Below are 21506 nucleotides of genomic sequence, written 5' to 3'. Positions count from 1 at the left end.
CACGCGCCACCCAAGAATGGTGTGAAAATGAGGTTCCTCGCTTCATTTCCAGCGCACAATGGCCACCAAAATCTCCGGATACAAATCCGTTGGACAATTGTGTCTGGGTTATTTTGGAAAGCAAGGTTGGCACTAAAAAATACCAAAGTGTCGATCACCTCAAGCAAGCGCTTTGCCGGGATTGAGCCAAAGTACGCAGAGCAGCATTCGGGCAGCGTGTGACGGTTTCACTGGCCGTTTGAAGGCCATAATTCGTGCTAAAGGTGGCCAATTCGAACCAATCTAAACTTATTCTAAAAATTCATGCTATTTTCGACATTTTTTGCTTTCATTCAATAAAATTTAAAAAAAAAAAAAGTATAAAAAGTATGGCGTTTGACTTTGTTGCAGTTTTTTTTATCTCACCCTGTAAATAAGCAAAATTTACGCTTCTGGGGTACTGAAAATCTGCGTTTAAGCCACGAAGAGCCATTACACCAGCTCAACTCAGTAACTGCATGATGTGCTTTTTTCGCTGGAGGAGTCATTGGACCTGTTTTTTTTCGAAGACATTGCGGGTTTAACGATTACAAAGCAATGATCAACGACTTCTTTTTGCCGCAACTTGATGAGTTGGGATTGGAAAGCATGTGGTTCCAACAGGATGGTGCAACGGCTCACACTGCGTGTGCCACAATCTATATGCTGAAGGATACATTTCCCGGGCGCCCAATATCCCGTTTTGGCGAATTGCCCTGGCCTGATTTGATCGCCTGATTTGACCGCTCCATACCTCTTTTTGTGGGCCTTTTTAAAGTTGTGGGTTTATGTCAACAAGCCTCAGACTCTTTCAGCTCTTAAAGATAATATCCGTCATGAATGTGAGAACCTATCGACAGAAGTTTCGGCCAAAGTAATGGAAAATGACATAAAAAGAACCATTTACATGACATCATATTCTCGACTTGATGAAAAAAAACTAGTAAAAAAGCTGTAAGTTCGGCCGGGCCGAACTTTGAATACCCTCTACCATTTGGAACGAATTTGGCAATTCTCAAAAACAATAAAATCCGTCAAAAATTCTGTTAAAATCTCAAAACTACCGAACGTAGCTGTTACATTAGGGTCTATACAACGACATGGACCTGCATAGGTAACTTTTGTCATATGCCATTACAATATTCAAATGCGAAACATCGGTGAATAATGTAGCTGAAATCCTCAAAATACCGAATATCGGGAGGTACCGTTATATGGGGTCTCTACGAAAACGTGGATCTGCACAGACAATTTTCTGTCATAGGCTGTAGTATTCATTTCAAACTTCAAATACCAAATTTCAGAGAATTCCGGTGAATTATGTCCTTAAAATCAACAAAGAACCGAATATCCGGAGGTGCCATTATATGGGGGTTATACAAGGACGTGGACCTGCACAGACAATTTTCTGTCATAAGCTGTAGTATTCATTTCAAACTTCAAATACCAAATCTGGAGGTACCGTTATATGGGGACTATACGTAGACGTGGCCTGCACAGACAATTTTCTGTCTTAGGCCGTAGCATCCATTTCGAACTTTAAGTACCAAATTTGAAACAATTCCGATGAATATTGTTCCAAAAATCATCAAAATACCGAATATCGGGAAGTACCGTTATATGGGGGCTATACCAAACCGTGGCATGTACCATGATGTACCATGGCCCATTTTCAATACCAAAAGTTCTGCAGAAATAACATACATTTAAGCAAAATTTTATCAATCTCCTTCAATTCGTTCGGAAGCTAGAGTGATTTCCACAGACGGACGCACATCGCTAATCAAGATCAAGAATTTATATACTTCGTGGGGTCTAAAATGTATATTTCGAGGTGTTACGAACGGAATGACAAACTTAATATACCCTCCATATATGGTGGAGGGTATAAAAACTAAAATACCAAATAATCCGCAAGAATCAGCCTAAAAACATCGGAAGTTTTCTTTTGAGTTTGTATGCACAGTTTAATATAAAGGGTGTGTTTTAAAGCTAGATAGAACTTTAAATTGTAAAAAGGAACACATAAAATAAGATTTTGATGATTTTTTTTTATTTGTTTGAGTATACTCTGACAAATCATCATGAATCGACTCACGCTTGATCAAATCTACGAAATTATCCAAATTTACTTTGAAAATAAGGCTTTAGAGCAGTTGGCAAATGATCGCAAAATTGTGTTCAGCGATGAGGCGCATTTTTGGCTTAACTGGTTACGGTCAATGGAGATCGTTACCGAACCATGATCAATGATTTTTTGTTTAAAAATATGGATGACATTGATCCGGAGGAGATGTGGTTTATTCATCGGATACCCCATAATGTCGATTAAGTCATGTCCGTCGATTTAAAAAATTTGCACAGTCATTGACCTTATTCTCAGGACACACATAATTGTATTTCCTGCTTTTTATACCCTCCAACGTTTGTAACACCTCGAAATATAAAGTCTCGATATTGGGAATTTTTTAACTTGGCAGCATTTTTCAATGTAACTTTTTACATTTTCCAAATTGTATTCCAAATGATGGAGGGTGTTAACAGTTCGGCCCGGAAGAAATTGGCTGCTGTTTTACTAGTTATTATTATTTTTTTCTTTATTTTGAAATCACTGTGCATTCGTTTCTAACATTTTTAAATTCTCACCACGACAACCTATGGCAACCATTAATTTCGATCTTTGTTTTGAAATGATAATTGTCACAATTTAGCACATGAGAGTTTTGTTGTCCACTCTATTCGACTTGATTTGATTTGATGGTGACCAATCTGCTCTTCATGCCTAGGTACCGGATAATTGCTGAGGCGGCCGCCAAGTCTTGCAGACAATTTCATTTCATTTGCCATTATGGAAAACCAGTCAAATGTGTCAATTTCCGTTACAATTTTTCCATTGTGACAGCACAAACACACACGCACACACACACACACACACACTAATACATTGTTGATAATAGCTCCAGTGATTAATATGTGAATAAATTATAATTTCAAAGTGAATTAACGCAAGCCAATTACAAAAGTTGTCATTAAGAGCAAAAAATGAGCAACAACAACACTCCACACGCATGCATTTCAAATTGGAGCAAAATTATGAATGATCGGAGCTGAAGCAGGTGTTAATGATGATGGAGTCTTAATTTGTTTAATAATTTAGAAATTATTTTCTAATGTTTCAAAAGAGTTATGGCAAAAGAATTCAATAACTAATTGAATGGTGTTTATAATTGTTCGTTTCTTAATTGCAGAGAGACCTTCAGGGTTCAGTGACTTAAATGTGGAGAGTAGATTTTTTGCAGCGCAATTGGTGGGTAGGTCGGCGTTTTTGGAAATTTGTGGTAAAAGGGACTAAAATCTGTATTTTCGGGTTACAGTGCTACACCTTTAGGGCTATGATCTTCAAATTTGTCAGGCAATACAATTTGATACGAAACGTTAGATAATGGCGACATTTTGAATATTCGTATGAAAAAGGTACTAAAAGTTACTGAATATTGTACTTTTAGAGCCACAGTTCAAAATTTGTGATATTTAGCTTTGCCTAAAAATGCAACAATTTTCTGCGAAAATTTTTTTCAAAAATCGTATATTTTTGGCACTAAATTTACCAAAATATACTAAATGCGAAGAAGAAGAGCTCGAATTCTTAAATTTATCGTGCAATAAATGTTAAAATGTATACTACAAAGTACTCAAAAATAGTATTAACAACTTTAATGTACCAAGTGTGGTTCTGGAGCTAAATTTTTATTAGAATGTCGATATTTCGCAAAATTGATGCAAAAAAGTGAAGAGTTAGTGATTTGGTATATAAAAGGTTAAAACAAGTAAAAAAGCAGCAAAGTTCGGACGGGCCGAACTTTTTATACCCTCCACTATTTGAAAGAACCTTGAAATTTTTCAAAAAAAAATCCGTCGGAAAATACCGTCCAAATGAAATCATAAAAATACCGAATATCTGGGGTACCGTTATATGAGCGCTAAAGGGGGTGAAGTAATTACAAAGAACTCCTTTAGTAGATTTTAAGACAATTCCGTTGAAAAATGTGTCTAAAATCATCAAAATACCGAATATCTGGAGGTACCGATAAATAGAAATATACGATATCGTGGACATATATGGACAATTCTCTTTCAAGGGGTAAAGTGCTCTCAAAGAACTCCTTGTGTACAATTTCAGACAATTCGATTGAAAAATGTGGCTAAAATCATCAAAATACCGAATATCGGGGGTACTGTTATATGGGGCTATACTATATCGTGGACCGATATAGCCCGTCTTCAAACTTGACCTGTCTGCAGACAAAAGAGAGATCTGTGCAAAAGTGTAGCTTGCTATCTTAATTCGATTTGACTGTAGCGTGATTACAGCAGATGGACGGACGAACAGGGCTGATCAAGAATATATATACTTAGTTTAGTCTAAAATTATTATTTTGATGAATTACAAACGGAATGATGAACTTAATATACCCTCCATAATATATATGGTGGAGGGCTTAAAAATGGAATCTAGTTTTCTTCGAGTGATTTGGGTGCCAAAAAGTGCCAGCAGGTCATATATGATGGAGTGAGCTAGAATTCTAAAATTGGCATAAGGGGGTCAGGTGGTGTTAAGAGGCTACATAAAGTACGATTTTTGGAATAGTAAAAGCGGTATAAAAAATTGGTATTAAACGACCAACCAGAGCTAGAATTTTCAAATTTTTAATAAACGCCACTTTTCATGATGGAAGGTTGGATTTTTTTAATTCTATCTTGAAAGGTATGAAATTCTTAGTGCAGGGCTTGAAATAAGTTCAATAAAAAGAATTACCATGAGAATCATTCTTGAGTGAAATAAAGCAGGATTTTCCACAAATACAATATTGAAAGGTAGTAGAAAGGCAGCATTATTATAGCGACCAGTCAAAGCATAACTTTAAGATGAAGCGGGATTTTTGGAAATTCGTACAAGTCGCCCTCGATGTCAACATATTATAATTGTGTCGTAGGTAAGATTTAGACTTTAAAATGTTTGCGTATGCATACTGCAAGGAAAAGAAACATACCAAAAGGTACATAATGGTACAACATTGTTAATAAATGATCGACGATGGTCACCCTTGGTGTAGAAAGGCAATACGGAATTTTGAAAATGTAATGAACCAAAAGGTACGGCATAGGTTTTGAGTAATTAGGAGAAGTTAGAACTTTAACATTTAGCATAATTTCCACTTTGGGGTTGCTTTTTATACCCTACACCACACTGTGGTCAGAGAATTATGTCTCTGTGCATTTGTTTGTAACATGGAGAAGGAAGAGAGATAGACCCATAGTTCCTTCGGTCGATTTTTATTTTATATTTTCGACCGATTTGTATTTTATTCTGCACAAAATGTGCGATATTTGCCCATATAGGATATGGAATATGGCATATACAACCAAACAGAGTTGCTTTCAAGTTGCAAATTGGTGACAATCGTAATGGTATAATGCTCATCCGATTTGCCATTTTAGTCCCCCACAGCCATAATATGAACTCCTGTAAACTAATATATAATATGAACGCTATTCAGGAAAATATACCAAGTGTAGCCCAGAAAGACCTCTGTCAAATTTTACAAAGATCGGTTCAGATTTGGTTATTGCTTCTATACATATCTTTATCCGATTTCAGGTCTATTTTGCTCCAAATGGTTAATAACAGTTCAAATGTAGGTTGTTTTTAACCATATTAAAGCAAAACCAAAAAGATCATTTCGTTGTTTCGTTTCAGGGTTAAGTATTTCTACCAATATTTTATCTGCAATCTTGCCGAGGGCAACATATACAGGGTAAGATGAAGAAACTGCAACAAACTTCAGACTTCTGTCGTTTCTAAGTCACTCGTCCGACAGCTGTTAAAATCATTCCAGTGACAGCTCATTATATTGTTTACAAGCGTACAAAAGCATTTTGGTGAGAATTTTCCAGAAAAAAAGTTATTCGCTCTCCGCTCGTATTAATCGACCGTGGCATCAGAATAAATGCCGAATATTATCGCGAAAATATTATGGAGGGTTTATTAAAGCCTTGGACACGCAAATATTTTGGGCGCAGACTTGGGACCACCCAAGAATGGTTACACATTGTGGTTCCTTGCTTCATTTCCAGCATACAATCGTCACCAAAATCTCCGGATATCAATCCGTTGGCCTATTTCCGGAGTAGTTTGGAAAGCAAGGTTGGCACTAAAAAATACCAAACTGTCGATCACCACAAGCAAGTGCATCGCCGGAAATGGGCCAAAATACCACAGAGCAACATTTGGGCAGCGTGTGACGGTTTCATTGACCTTTGAAGGCCATAGTTCGTGTCAAAGGTGTCCAATTCGAACAAATCTAAACTTATTCTAAAATTTGATGCTATGTCCGATATTTTTTGTTCTCATTAAAAAAAATTAAAAAAATGTAAAAATTATGGCGTTTGACTTTGTTCCACGATATCTTATTGCCCCTATAAAGCGGCTTTCCCTTGAGCGGTATTTTCGACGGTTTTTTTTTTTTTTTTTTTTTTTTTGAAAATTGTCAAATTTCTTCATTCAATTAGGAAGTGACTGCAATTATTGGAATTTCAAAGTTCCCTTAGGCAATTTTAAGCTATATATTAAACAAACTTGGTGCAAAAACTGATAATAGGTTTTATTCGTGGTCGAACACGTTTTATACCCTCCACCATACATAGTATGGAGGGTATATTAAGTTCGTCACTCCGTTTGTAACTCATCGAAATAATCATTTTAGACCAAACAAAGTATATATATTCTTGATCAGCGTAAAATTCTAAGACGATTTAGCCCTATCCGTCTTTTGTAATCACGCTATAGTCTAAACGAATTAAGATAGGAAGCTAAAATTTTGCACAGATCTCTCTTTTGTCTGCAGGCAGGTCAAGTTTGAAGATGGGCTATATCGGTCCACGATATCGTATAGCCCCCACATGACGGTACCCCCCGATATTCGGTATTTTGATGATTTTAGCCACATTTTCCAATGGAATGGTCTGAAAATCCCCCAGACATATTTTTGTCTATATAAGTCCTCAATATCGTATGAATTCGTTGATCTCCTAAAAAACTGGTCAAAATGGTTTATATGGACTAAAAACCCGCTTTTTATACCTAATGAATACTACCTTGGCTTATAGTTTGCGAAATGTAAGCGATGTCAAGAACACACCCCTTCTGTTCATTTTGTCTTCTTAAAACATATCATATCATATTTTCATGACATCTCTGAACTAAGAAAGAGAACAGAAAACACAATTAATAAACATAACTTAAAACAAATGTCTCTATTAAGGACACCGTTGATGGCAAGATCAGGGGGAAGATTATCACAAACTTCCCCCCAATGTTGAATATTAAAAACAATAACTCCAAACAAAAAGCCTTCCTGTTGCAGGTGTCTGTCACAAACACTCCTGACGATATCCTTCCACAGAAAATGAACCGCTTGCCAGTCATCCATCCACTCAGCTTTTGTTTACCTGTTATGCGGATGATTGATATTTATGAATTCATAACGACATTTGATGTAATGTCAAAACATGGTGATAACTTTTGAATGTCATAAATAAATATATTTCGGTGCTGAATACAATTAAAAAATGAAAGAAGGGAATACCTTCTAGGGTCATCATAATGTTATAAATTGAATACCAGTCATTTAAATTGGCTTGAAATGAAATGCCAAATTTCAAACATTTAACGGAAATTCAATTTTATTTTTAAAGCGATTATACCACTCCAATGTAAATGACCTATATCATTTATGTTTAAAGTTTTTCTGAAGAATGTAACGCAAATTCTCATGTCCTTGCTTTAAAAAACTTCTTCCCTTGTCCTCACAAATCCACCATCATTCATTATCTTGTGCTCGTGGAGAGAAGAGATTTTCGCCAAGAATGGGTGGCATAATTTTATTTTTGTTGTCAAAGTCTTCTCCTTTTCTCCTCTTCTCATCTTCTTTCTTCTATTCCTACTATTTCCACCGAAGATTGATTGTTTTTATATGTTAAAATCATTTGTGAACAAATTAATCAAAGCTAATGTTGCAATAATAAAAACAACAAACCAAGGCAAGGCAAAGCAACAACAACAACAACAATGGAGGACAACAGAAGCAGAAACGACAACATTATTTTGAATCCTGGCAAATTTCCCTTTTTCAAGTGAGTGCTTGTCTGCTGCTATTCGTCCTTCGTCCTTCCTATGTCATTGATAGTCAGACAAATGACACCGGAATCAGAAAACGGAACTACCAAATAACGATAGCTCTGCGCTTTGATTTCTCTTGTCTCCGAATGTCTGCAGGAGACAGTTTCTCCGTGGAGATGAATTGAATGGTAATGATTAAAATATACTTTGGATACGATTTATTGAATTCGCCAATAAGGGTTGTTGTCACTTTTAAAGATGGGTGCAGAAAGCTAGCCAAATTTTAAGATTTTCGTTAGAATTTTCGTAGTTTATTGTATTTTTGTAAACTACTTTAGAAAATTCTCACGAAAATGAAAGATCTGATCAAAGATGAGATTTTCCAACTTCGACTACGAATTGAAAAGAAAATTTTAATATTACCTTTGAAGTGTGTTGAGGTTTATAGACAGGTTTAAGTGTTCGATATCTATATATTGGCTTAACGGCCTCATCAACCACCAGAATAAAAAGCTGGGACTAGAGACTTTTAATTTGGCGCGAAAGTTTATAAAATTCAAAAATTCCGAAAATTCTATTCAAATGAAAACCAAAATACTGGTGCTCTGCGAAGACGTAGGCCTGCATAAGTAATTTTTCGACAATAGCTGTAGCACCCATTAAAATCTTCAAATACGAAATTTAAAATATTTCCGGTGAATAATGTCGCTAAAATCATTCAAATACCGTTGTATGGGGCCTATACGAAAACGTGGACCGACATGGGCCAGTTAAGAACTTAAACTGCCTACTGGCAAAATACACATGTGTGTAAACTTTTAGGGTCTATCATGAATATTTCGAGGGGTTACAAACGGGATGGCAAAGTTAATATATCCTCCATAGAATGAGGGAGTGTATAAAAAAGAAGACACGTGTATGGAGTATATGTCGCAAAGTAACCTTAATAGAGGGGACAAGTTCCCCCCTCTTCCACATTTTTTTGAAATTTTCGGATTAGGATTTCTCGAAATCGGTTCATTTTAGGTATATAGTGTCTTCGGTAATATTGCAGATAAAGAAACAATGAGTATTTTGGACTCCTTGTGCAGAATTTCAGACAATCCGATTGAAAAGTGCGTCCAAACTCATCAAAAAGCCGAATATAGGGGGTTACCGTTATATAGGGAGGTACGATATCGTGGACCAGGTGGTAAAGTACTCACCGAGAACTTGTTGTGTAGAATTTAAGACAATTCCATTTAAAAATGTGCCTGAAATCATCAAAATGTCGAATATCGGGGGGTACAGTTATATGGGGATAATCGATGTCGTGGACCTAAATAGATGGACTGACATGACTAAATGGTCTAAGAATTTTGCGCTAATCAAGAATATATATACTTTGTTGGGTCTTAAATTATTATTTCGATGAGTTACAAACGGAATGACGAACTAAAAAAGCCACTCGTTCGACAGCTGTTAAAATTATTCCAGTGACACCTCATTATAGTGTTTACAAGCGTACAAAAGCATTTTGGTGAGAATTTTCCAGAAAAAAAGTTGTTAGTGATGGAATTCAAGCGTGATAGTGCGATTTTTTTATATTTGGCTGAAAACCACAAATGGGTATTATTAGAGCACTCCAGTATTTAACTGTGAATAAATCTTTTGTGTCTCGTACCATCGCTCGTTACCATTGCACTCAGCACGCGCCACCCAAGAATGGTTACAAAATAAGGTTCCTCGCTTCATTTCCAGGGCCTCCAAAATTTCCGGATACCAATGCGTTGGACTATTGTGTCTGGAGTATTTTGAAAGCAAGGTTGGCACTAAAAATACCAAAGTGTCGACCACCTCAAGCAAGTGCTTCTCCGAGAATGGGCCAAAATACCACAGTGCAACATTCGGGCAGCGTGTGACGGTTTTATTTTATAATTCGCGCCAATGGTGACCAATTCGAACAAATCTAAACTTATTCTAAAATTTTATTTAAAAAAAAAAAATAAAAATTATGGCGTTTGACTCTGTTGTATATTTTATCTCACCCTGATACTTTACTCAATTATACTAGTTAGCATTAATTTATTCAGGGCATTTTTTATGAAGAGTAGGCCAATGAAATGTTTATTTTGTCGGGATTAAAAATAAAACAAAAAAATTGAAATTTGAAAGGTTTATTTATTAAACAGACTTCAAACTAAACTTTGAATATTCCAAAACGAAAAAGATATTGAAAACTCGAAAAAGAAGACAATACAATTTTGTATAACTTTCTGGGAATCTAGCGAAGACTACCGAATTTTAATCTTTTGTGGTGTGGGCGTAAAAATATTATGCCCTGTAAGAAGACATGTCATTAGTCTTTCCATTATCTTCTAAGCTTGGATGCTGAGATTATTAAAGGAATAATCAAGAATTATTGGGAGAGAATATTTTCGATAAATAAATGGGATTCTGCAAGAATTGTTTTATGCTGGAAGTAATAAAAGCAATCTTGGTCAACGCATCCGATTCTGGAAGAATTGAAACAATTATAACAGACAGGTAAAACATTTGCTTTAACGAATATTCGGTATGTTCTTCCTGCATTTTATAAGTTTTTATCATACTCTTTGAACACAATAAATTATTACATAAACTAAATTATCGTGGCATGTGAAATGAATTTTGATTAAATCTGCAATGCCACATTGACATCAATTTCCTCCGTCAAAAGGCTGGGATAATTGGGTGAGTCACCAAATTAGAATTATCACAGAACCCTTCGACACTTGTGTTAAGGTTATTATAATTATGATTAAGCCAGAAACTACGTAGCACCTCGAAATATTGGTCCTGCACATAGGATGTTACATATGGGTCTTTCTATCTTGCCGAGTTGAGTACATGCAAAATTTTGTGAGGACAGGGCATAATTGCGACCTGTGATTACAAAATTAACAAGGACAGATGGATTCAAATAGTTATATTCGTCTGTTCTTCTTAATTTTGTAATCACAGGTCGCAATTATGCCTCACAAATTTTTGAATGGAGGTGGGGTCAAGGTTCGAATAGAAGCCTATTGTTTTTAGAGATGATCGCAAAATATTTAGCAGTTGAAATGGACCAAAAACTAAAAAAACTGATTTAGGTGTTGCTCTTTCGGCCACAGTTATAGAGCCATCGAGCAATCGGAAATTTGCATTGAGCTAGACTTTAAGACTGGGCAGAAGCCTACCGATTTGAAAGGTCGTCGATTAATATTTAGTACTTTTCAAAAAACTGTAATAGACACTTGTAAACCCTCCTCCTAATCTCAACCTCAAATACCAAAAGTTATAAAAATATCTGAATTTTATCGCTATCCAATACCAAATATAGTACCATTCAATATTTTTCGTACAATTTCCGAAGCCACCTCCAGGCTACACAGGAACAGTGACCCTAACACCAAATTTCCTATTTCTAGGTATCTGTTCACCCAATACCAAATTGTAACAAATATACTTCTATCGTACACTTGTAGCATACACTTCCAAAACCACTTCTTTATTATTTCATACATTCAAAATTGCATCTTTATCCGTACACCCTAAACCAAACTTTTATATATTTAGTATACATTTCCAACCTTGATTCTCATGCCAAACTTTTGGCTCTATCTGTTCAGATAATACCAAATGGTACCATTTTAAAAACATGGTACATTATAGAACTTTTCGTACCTTGAAGTACGAATTTCCAAAAAACCTTTGATACATCTGTCCTCCACTCCATAAGAATTTTAGCTCATTCCGATTTTTATTCCTTTTTATACCCTCAGACTGGCCGGCTGATGGGCCGAATAACTCTCGGAGAGAGTTGGTTTGGTACAAACTTTGTGCATCGAAATATTATTGTCAAACTTTGGAGGTGGGCAATATTGGAACACATATTCTGCTACCTCCCCCACAAAAGGTCGAAATTAAAAACAAACAGAACAAATATTTTGCTGCACAGAAAGAGAGAGGATAATCCGATTTTTTTCCAAATTTGTAAATCCTAATATTTGCATCAGTGCTAAGTAGGATGCAAAAATGGATAATATCGGCCCACTCCACTCCGTACCTCCCCCAGAAAGGGTCAAAACTAGGAATAATCATAACTCTTTATAATATGTCAAATAATATGACATATTTACAATATGTCATAAAACGCGAAATTAACATCATATTCCATTCAGACTTGGTGCATCTAAATATTTCTATTAACACAAATTTGTTATAGATATGGCAGAGATCGGACCATTTCGTCTGGGACCTCCCTCACATAGGGTTCAAGATTTCGAAAAACAAAACGCTCATAACAAGCGAAAAAGGCATACAACTTTCTTCAAATGATATGTATCTGCGAACCCCTTCTTGTACCTCACCGACAAAGGGTCACAATTTTTTACCTTTTTTGTCATAATTAGCGAAACAAGTCAGCCATTCTTTATAACTTGCTATATCTTAATATTTCTCTCAACTAAAAATCTGGGATGAAATGATTTCGCATAAAATTGGATATAAATATTCAGTTTTCTCAATTTTTTCTGTATTTAATTGAAATATGAAAATAAAGTATTCCATTTCGACCACATCTGGTACCTCACGCACATTTTAACATTTTCTAAAAATTATCACATAAATCATAAATTAAGTGAGGGATGTAACAAAGGTCCATTCCTTCAGAACCTACTCCGCATAGGGTCAATCCTTTGATTGGTCTTAACGGAAGTCCAAATATATTTAAATAATCGAACACTGTCTGACGGTATACATATGTCGGCAAAACCGGCTGATACTTTTTAAGTTGTTTTGATTACTTTTTTACATTTATACTCATTATGAAGCTACTCTAAAAAAATCAAATCGGGTAGTTGTGTAGAAACATATTGGTCACACCTTGCTATACATGTGAGACCACTGTGCGACGTAACTATACCTCCATATCTCAATTCCAGATACCAACAGAGACCTCAGTATCAAATTTCATGATTTAGGCTCTATTCCTACACCCAGCCTTATCCCTTTACAAATTTAGTACCATTTAGTATTTTTTATAAAATATTGGACGTATTTCCAAAACAAGGCCTATCTATCTATCTCTATCTCAGATACCAACAGTTACCTAAATATCAAATTTTAGAATTTGATCTCTTTCCCTTAAACAAGACCAAATTTAGTACCATTTAGTACTTTTCGTACAATTATAGTACACATTTCCGATACCACTTCCATAGCTCCAGTCTATACATGAACAGCGATTATTATACCAAATTTCGGATGTCAAGCATTATCTTCTCACCCATTACCAAATTGTATCAAATGTTGTACTATTTAGTACTTTTTGTGCACTAGAAGAACAATTTCTAAAACTATCTCTTTATCACAAACCTACCACCAAAAAGGGACTCCAATAAACATTTTCAGAATTACAGTTTTATCCATTTACCCCAAACCAAACTGTTCCAATTTTAGTACCATTAAGTACAGTTCGCACTCATAGTATATATTTCGAAAAGGACCTTCATATTACTTTCCAACCTTGATTCTCATATCAAATTTCTATCCTTCCACATATCTTTAGAACTTTTCGTAACACTGAAGTTTGAATTTCCGAAAACCTTTTTGTGCATCTATCCTGCATCCGATTAGTAGCTTTCGTTGCAAATTTCAGAATTTCAGCTCATCCTGTTTGTTCCATTCAAAGTATACAATTTATAGTAATTTTTGTACGCTCTGGTACCACGATTGGCCCTCGACATTTTTTTTTAAATTTTATTGAATGAAAGCAATAAATGTCGGAAATAGCATTAAATTTTAGAATAAGTTTAGATTTGTTCGAATTGGTCCCCTTTGGCACGAATTATGGCCTTCAAATGGCCAACGAAACCGTCACACGCTGCCCTCTACGGCATTTTGGCTCATTCCCGGCGATGCGCTTGCTTGAGGTGATCGATACTTGGTATTTTTAGTGCCAAGTGATTGGAGGAACCTCATTTTGTAACCATTCTTGGTTGGCGCGTGCCTTGTGCAAAGGTGCTGAGTACTGTTAGAATGTCCAAGGTCTGCGGCCAACATATATTTGCATGCCCAAGGCTCTAATATACCCTTCAGAATATTATCGTGATAATTTTCGGCATTTATTCTGATGCCACGGTCGATTAATACGAGCGGAGAGCGACCATCGGCTGTTATGGCGGCCCACACCATTACCATGGCCGGCGCTTGAGTTCTGGTGGCCAACCGAAGGTGCACATTTTCAGCTGACCTCTCTGGCAAGTTAACACGATAATTTTGTTTGTTTGCAAACTGCCGGACAACTAATATTTTCTCATCGGTCATCGGAGAAAACCAAATTCGGCACATGACCACTTTCGGCCAAGCGAAGCAAATTGTTAGCTCTTTTGAGTCTATTTTCATTCTGTTGGGGTGTAAGTTCTTGCACTTTTTGGAATTTCAATGGCTTTACCCCGAGCTTATTTTTTAATATTTGCCGAATGGTATATTACTATATGTTCAGCTCACGGTCCAGTTTTCGGCCACTGCGACGGTTTCTGTTGCTGATGTTGCTCAAAATTCTCACCAAAATGCTTTTATACCCTTTTAAACAATATAATGAGCTGTCACTGGAATAATAATTTTAACATCTGTCGGGCGAGTGGCTTAAAAATGACAGCAGTCTGAAGTTGGTTGCAGTTTTTTCATCTTACCCTGTACAACACTTGCCATCTGATGGCATCTTTAGTAACTTATAATCGCTTATTTTTCCACTGTCATCTCGTCATTCAGGAAGGCGTTAGTTATTCGATATCGTTTTCAGTTCACAGCTTTCTTCCGGTAACTTTCATTGATAAAACTGATTGACAACTTCCACTGTCCACAGCTGACATACAGACCTCATGACTTACATATCTGCAGATATTTTCAATCACCCAACTTGGTTTTGAGTAACTTCTCCAGCTACACGAACAACAACTACGTTTCCTTTCATTAACAAGTCGTTGGCAAATGTTGTCACTGGCTATGGGCAGCGATTGAAAGTGAAATTAGTTATATTGCATGAAGGCAACAACAACAAAAAATCAATAACAAAATCAGAATACCAGCTAATGTTGGTACTCAGCATTTCAGTTATTTGTTCGACGTTTGTAGGGTAACTGTATAAAAAAGGTTCGGTCAGTGTGAGAATTCGTCAATATCATTTGTATTTTTTAATGGAAAGAATCGGAATACAATCAAAAAATATTGAACAAGGGCATGTTTTGAAACGTGTGTTCCCGAATGTTATTCGTCGAGATCAACGAAAACGATATCATGTGCATACATATCCCACATCTACATATTGATGTCCAACCGCTCATACCGTACATTCAAGTCGTTGACTCCTTACAGCTGGCAAATGCTCAAATGCAGACTGCAGGTTGTCCGAACTGGCCATGTGAATTGGTTCACCGCGAACCGTTACGTGTTATCAAAAGGAAGTTAAGCAGACACTCTATAAATAGTGAATTAACCCAATGATACGACGCCACACCAAACTACACCCCACCACACCGGATCGATGCTAATAAATAAACAAACGGTTTGGCAGCATGCAAATCTAAGACACCAGGCGATCACTCCAAGCTGAGTACAGAAACAGAAAGTAATTAAATTGCTTGGCTAAAAAATATGGTATCTAATGAATGCCAAGCTATTAGAAGGCACTTCACCTAACCACAACCTGAAATTTTGCTGCCACCAATTCCTAAATGTTGTCATTCACGATTGCCACCGGAGCCGCTGTTGTTGCTGCTGCTGCTGCATAAATTCAATTAAGTTGCACTTAGCATCATGACTAGTGTGGCAACTGAAAAGTCAACCACCAAATTCAATTTCCTGTATTCGATCGACAGCAACAACATTATAAGCGCGGACACACACGCACTCCCCAAGAATGTTCCAATTGTCAACAACATTTACACACACACGCACACACAAGCTGGATGATCGATTTGTTGCCATTAAGAAGCCACAAAACAAACAGAACCAACAAATGGTCACTTTTGCAACGGAGTAAACGGCCTCTCATTCATCTATTCAATTCAATTCGTTCTTGATCGATCAACAAAATCCGAAAAATCCGATTTAAATACAAATTTATGCGACCTTGATTGCAGCAGCACTTTATTGCAACAATAACAACCAATCAACAATATGGCACAGTGGGAGAGAAGAATATTTTAATATGATCATGAAAATTACGAATTTGACAAGATATAATAGCAATGACTACTGTATCACCACAATCACCTTGGATCGCCATTTAGAGTTCATATTCCTGGCCATAGAGTCTACTCAAATGATGCTCTTCTATCGAACTCAAGAAGGCTTCAGCCACAACTAACCTGGAAGTCGTTAAAGGGGAAATCTTCAAATACTACCACTATAATTGGGGAACCGAATATCCCTTTTTAGAGGATGGTATGAGAAGAGGTTGTCCATCATTGCCTTTAACTGACTGAAGTTTGTTATTAATTTGAATGTATGCACAGTTTAGACCAAATCTTTACCTAGTTTCGATTCACGTAATATAGTATGGAGGTTGGGTTAAGGTCAGAATAGAAGCCTTTTGTTCTTAGAGATGATCGCAAAATATTTAGCAGTTGAAATGGACAAAAAATAGAAAATTTTCCTGATTTTGCAGTTGCTCCATAGACCACAATTATAGTCCAATCGACGCAGAATTTGTCATGGAGTTAGTATCAGTTGCTTATGCCGACAGATGTGCACACTCAGCCAATATTCGTAAGTCTAAATATATTTTGACTTGAAATTGTTGACTCTCTATGTAGTAGACTCCCAAGGAATAGGCCAATATTGTCCATTTTGTATCGGACCTAAATGTCCAGGTTTGTACCATATTGGTTACTTCCTTCACTTGATATTAACATTTTGAACATTGATAGTAAATGTTAAAATCTGCGTGAGGTCCCAGATAAATTCCATATTCATCTCAGGTTCCTTGTTGACAGAAATATTCAGATATAGCAAGTAGTTTCGTTATGATAGCTAAAGGTATTAAAAATTGTGAGGTACCAGAAGGGGTTCGCAGATATATTCACAGCAGATCTTGTGTTAGTAGAAATAATAGGATGTGTGAAATATGAAAATAACCGAATGCTTATTTCGGTTTTTATGATCGTTTTGATTTTTCAAAACTTTGACCCTTTGCGGGGGAGGTACCAAAAGGATTGTTCCGATCTCTCCCATCTTTAGAGCAGATCTTGTGTTGATGGATATATTAAGATGGACCAAGTCTAAATGGAATCGAATGTTAATTTCCCGTTTATGGCTTTAATGGATATTCAAAATTTTGACCTTTAGTGGGGGAGGTACCAGAAGCAGTGGACCGATATATTCCGTCTTAATACCAGATCTTGGGTTCATAAAAATATAAGGATTTGTGAAATTTAAAGACAATCGGACTCCTACATCATATTTTATAAAGGTTATAATTATTCAAAATGTTGACCCTTTGTGGGAGAGACACTTGATGGAGTGGACCGATATTATCCATTTTTGCACCTGACCTACAACTGACACAAATATTGGGATTTGCAAAGTTAGAGCAAAATTGGATTATTGTTTCCCTTTCTGTGCAGAAAGCATTTGTTTTTTAAAAATTCGAACTTCTGTGCGGGAGGTACCAGAAGGAGTGGTCCGATATATTCCATCTTAACACCATACTTTGGGTTATTGGGATGTGTGAAATTTGAAGACAATCGGACTCTTACACCACATTTTATAAGAGATGTAAATATTCAAAATGTTGGCCATTTGTGGGGGAGGTACCAAAAGGAGTGGACCGATATTGTCTATTTTCGCACCTGACCTAGAACTGATGCAAGTATTTGGATTTGCAAAGTTGGAGCAAAATCAGATTATTGTTTATCTTTCAGTGCAGAAAATCAATTTTTTTTACAATTTCGATCTTTTGTGGGGGATGTGCCAAGAGGAGTGGACCGATATTGCCAATCTCCGAACTCGATTTAAGTTTGAGAAAAATATTACGATTTACCAGATTTGGACCAAATCGGATACTCCCTTCGAGAGTTATTGGGCGCATCAGGCAGCTATACAGACAGACGGACGGACATCGCTAAATCGACTCCAAATGTCCTGAAACGGATTTTGTCCAAAGAGACCTAGGGTCTAAAACCGATATTTCGACTAGGCACGTTTTTACCGTATCAAATTGTATATACCCTATGTAGCAATATGGCTGAGGGTATAATGACTACTATACCTGCACAATTACCTTGAATCGGCCATTAGAGTTCACGAATACCCATTCATAGGGTCTACTCAAATTATGCTTTTCTATCGAATTTAAGAAGGTTTCAGCCACAACTACCCTGGAAGTCGTGAAAGTCGTGGGAAACCGAACTTATCATTTAGGAGAAGGGTATGAGAAGTACAGGGTAATATAAAAAAACTGCAACAAAGTCAAACTCGATAATTTTTGATTTTTTTTTTAATTTTATTGAATGAAACCAAAAAATGTCGGGAATAACATCAAATTGTAGAATAAGTTAACATTTGTTCGAATTGGTCAACTTTGCCACAAATTATGGCCTTCAAACGGGCAATGAAACCGTCAAACGCTGCCCGAATGTTGCTCTGCTATTGCTATTTTGGCTCATTCCCGGCGAAGCGCTTGCTTGAGGTGATCTACACTTTGGTATTCTTTAGTGCCAGACACATAAGCCCAACAGAGATTTTGGTGGCCATTGTGCCCTGGAAATGAAGCGGGGAACCCCATTTTGTAACCATTCTTGGGTGGCGCGTGCTGAGTGCGATGGTGCTGAATCCTGTTGGAATATCCAAGGACTGCGGACAAAATGTTTGCCTGCCCAAGGCTTGAATATACCCTCCAGAATATTTTAACGATAATATTCGAATTTTATTCTGATGCCATTGTCGATTATACAAGCGAGGAGCGACCATCAGCTGTTATGGCGGCTCACATTATCACCATGGCCGGAGAAGGTGCTTGAGTTCTGGTGACCAACCGAAGGTGCACATTTTCAGCTGACCTCTTTGGCAAGGTCATTTGGCACCATCATTTTGTGTGTTTACAAACTGCTGGACAACGAATGTTTCCTCATCGGAGAAAACCAAATTCGGCAGTTCACCACTTTCGGCCATGCCAAGAAACTCTTTAGCTCTTTTGAGTCTAGTTTCTTTCTGTTGCGATATAAGTTCTTGCACTTTTTTTTTTTAAATTTCAATGGCTTTACGAGCTCATTTTTCAATATTTGCCTCCATTTTCAATTTGGTGAGGATCGGGCCACAATTGTAACCTGTAGCGTAATTTCAAATTAAGATGGACGGAGGGACATACATTGCTAGATCGACTCAGCTCGGCGAGATAGGAAGATCCATATATAGTTTACTATGTCGGAAATCATTATTTCGAGGTGTTACATAATTTTTGGCCCAATCAAACTTATAATATTCTCAACACTTAGTGTTGTAGTGTATAATTATGACCATTTAAGGGGAAGGTACGAGGAGACCGATATTGCCCCATTGAAGTTTAATTTAAGTATGTGAGCTATGTTTATGTCTCCACCATAGTATGGAGGGTATATTAAGTTTGTCATTCCGTTCGTAACACCTCGAAATTTATATTTTAGACCAAACAAAGTAAATATACTCTTGATCAGCATAAAATTCTATGTCGATTTTACTTAAATGTATATTGTGTCTGCAGGACTTTTGGTATTTAAAACGGGCCATGTAGGCCCACCTTTTGGTATTGCCCGTATACAATGGGTATTTTGGTGATTTAAGCGGCATTATTCACCGAAAATGTTTTACATTTGGTAGTTCGTAATGGATACTACAGCCTATGACAAAAATTGCCTGTGCAGGTCCACGCCTTAGTGTAGCCCCCATATAACGGTACCTCCCGATATCCGATGATTATGATTTTAGCGACATCATTCACCGGAATTATTTCAAATTTGTTTTTTGAAGTTCGTAACGAATACTACAGAAGACAGAAAATTGTCTATTCTGGTCCACGTCTTCGTATAGCCCTCAGCCACATTATTCACCGGAATGGTTTTAAATTTGGTATTTTAAGTTCGTAATGGATACTACAGCCTATGACGGAAAATTGTCTGTGTAGGCCGACGACTTCGTATAGTTCCAATATAACTGCACCTTCCTATATTCGGTGAGTTTAGCTATAGTTTTTTTTTTTTTAAGCTATAGTTTTATATAGTTTTTTTTTTTTAAATTTCGCATTTGAATATTCTAATGGCTTATGACACGTCGTCGTATGGACCCTAATATAACGGGTATATTCGGTGTTTTTAAGATTTTAACAGGATTTTTAACGGTTTTTTTTTTTTTTTTTTGAAAATTGCCAAATTTGTTCCAAATGGTGGAGGGTATTCAAACTTCGAACCGGCCAAACTTACAGCTTTTTTACTTTGTTTATCAAATCCTACCACCGGCCCAATTTAAATGTTTTTCATGTTGATTATATGTGGGGAGATTCCAAATAGTCTAAAGTGATAATAGGAATATAACTATATTCGGCATTTTGTAAGCGTTATGAAATGTTGGGATAATATTGGCATATCGCCAATGTAATAGCACAAGTAAAGACTAGCGCTAGTCGCCCAACGCTTTTTGAGGTTTTAAGGGCAGATATTATATTCCTGGATTAGAGTATTCTTCTTCATTAGTTGGAATGTTGGCTACATTGAAATTATTATATTAATTATTATATAAACCAGTAAAGAAAGTCTTAAAGTCGGTCGGGGCCGACTTTATGATACCCTATACCCACTTTGCTAATTTAGTAGAGCTGCACATAACAATTAAAATATTATATGGGAGAATTCAATCATACACGCTATGATGATAATTATAATTTAAAGTTCAAAGGGCTAAATATGCCGAAGCATTTGTATCTTTTAAATTCGGACTTGTATTGCCCATTTGGTGCAAAATTAATTTGAAATCGGATAAAGATACATATGGGAGCTATATCCAAATCGGAACCGATCTCGATAAAATTTGGCAAAGATATTTCTGAGCTGTATTTGATATATTTCCTTGAACATCGTTGATACGGAGTGCATATTACGGCTGTGGGTAACAAATATGGCAAATCGGATGAACAGTATATATGGGAGCTATAGCTAAATACTAAATTTGACATACTAGCTTCTAGACTCAACTCGGTCGAAAGTGCCAAATTTCATCGCATTTAGACAAATATTAGAAGTTTGGTGTACAATAAAAAGTAAATCGGACGAAG

Source organism: Musca domestica, unplaced genomic scaffold, assembly GCF_030504385.1.
Source record: "Musca domestica strain aabys unplaced genomic scaffold, Musca_domestica.polishedcontigs.V.1.1 102, whole genome shotgun sequence".
NCBI lineage: Eukaryota > Metazoa > Arthropoda > Insecta > Diptera > Muscidae > Musca > Musca domestica.
This window is presented reverse-complemented; position numbering follows the sequence as displayed.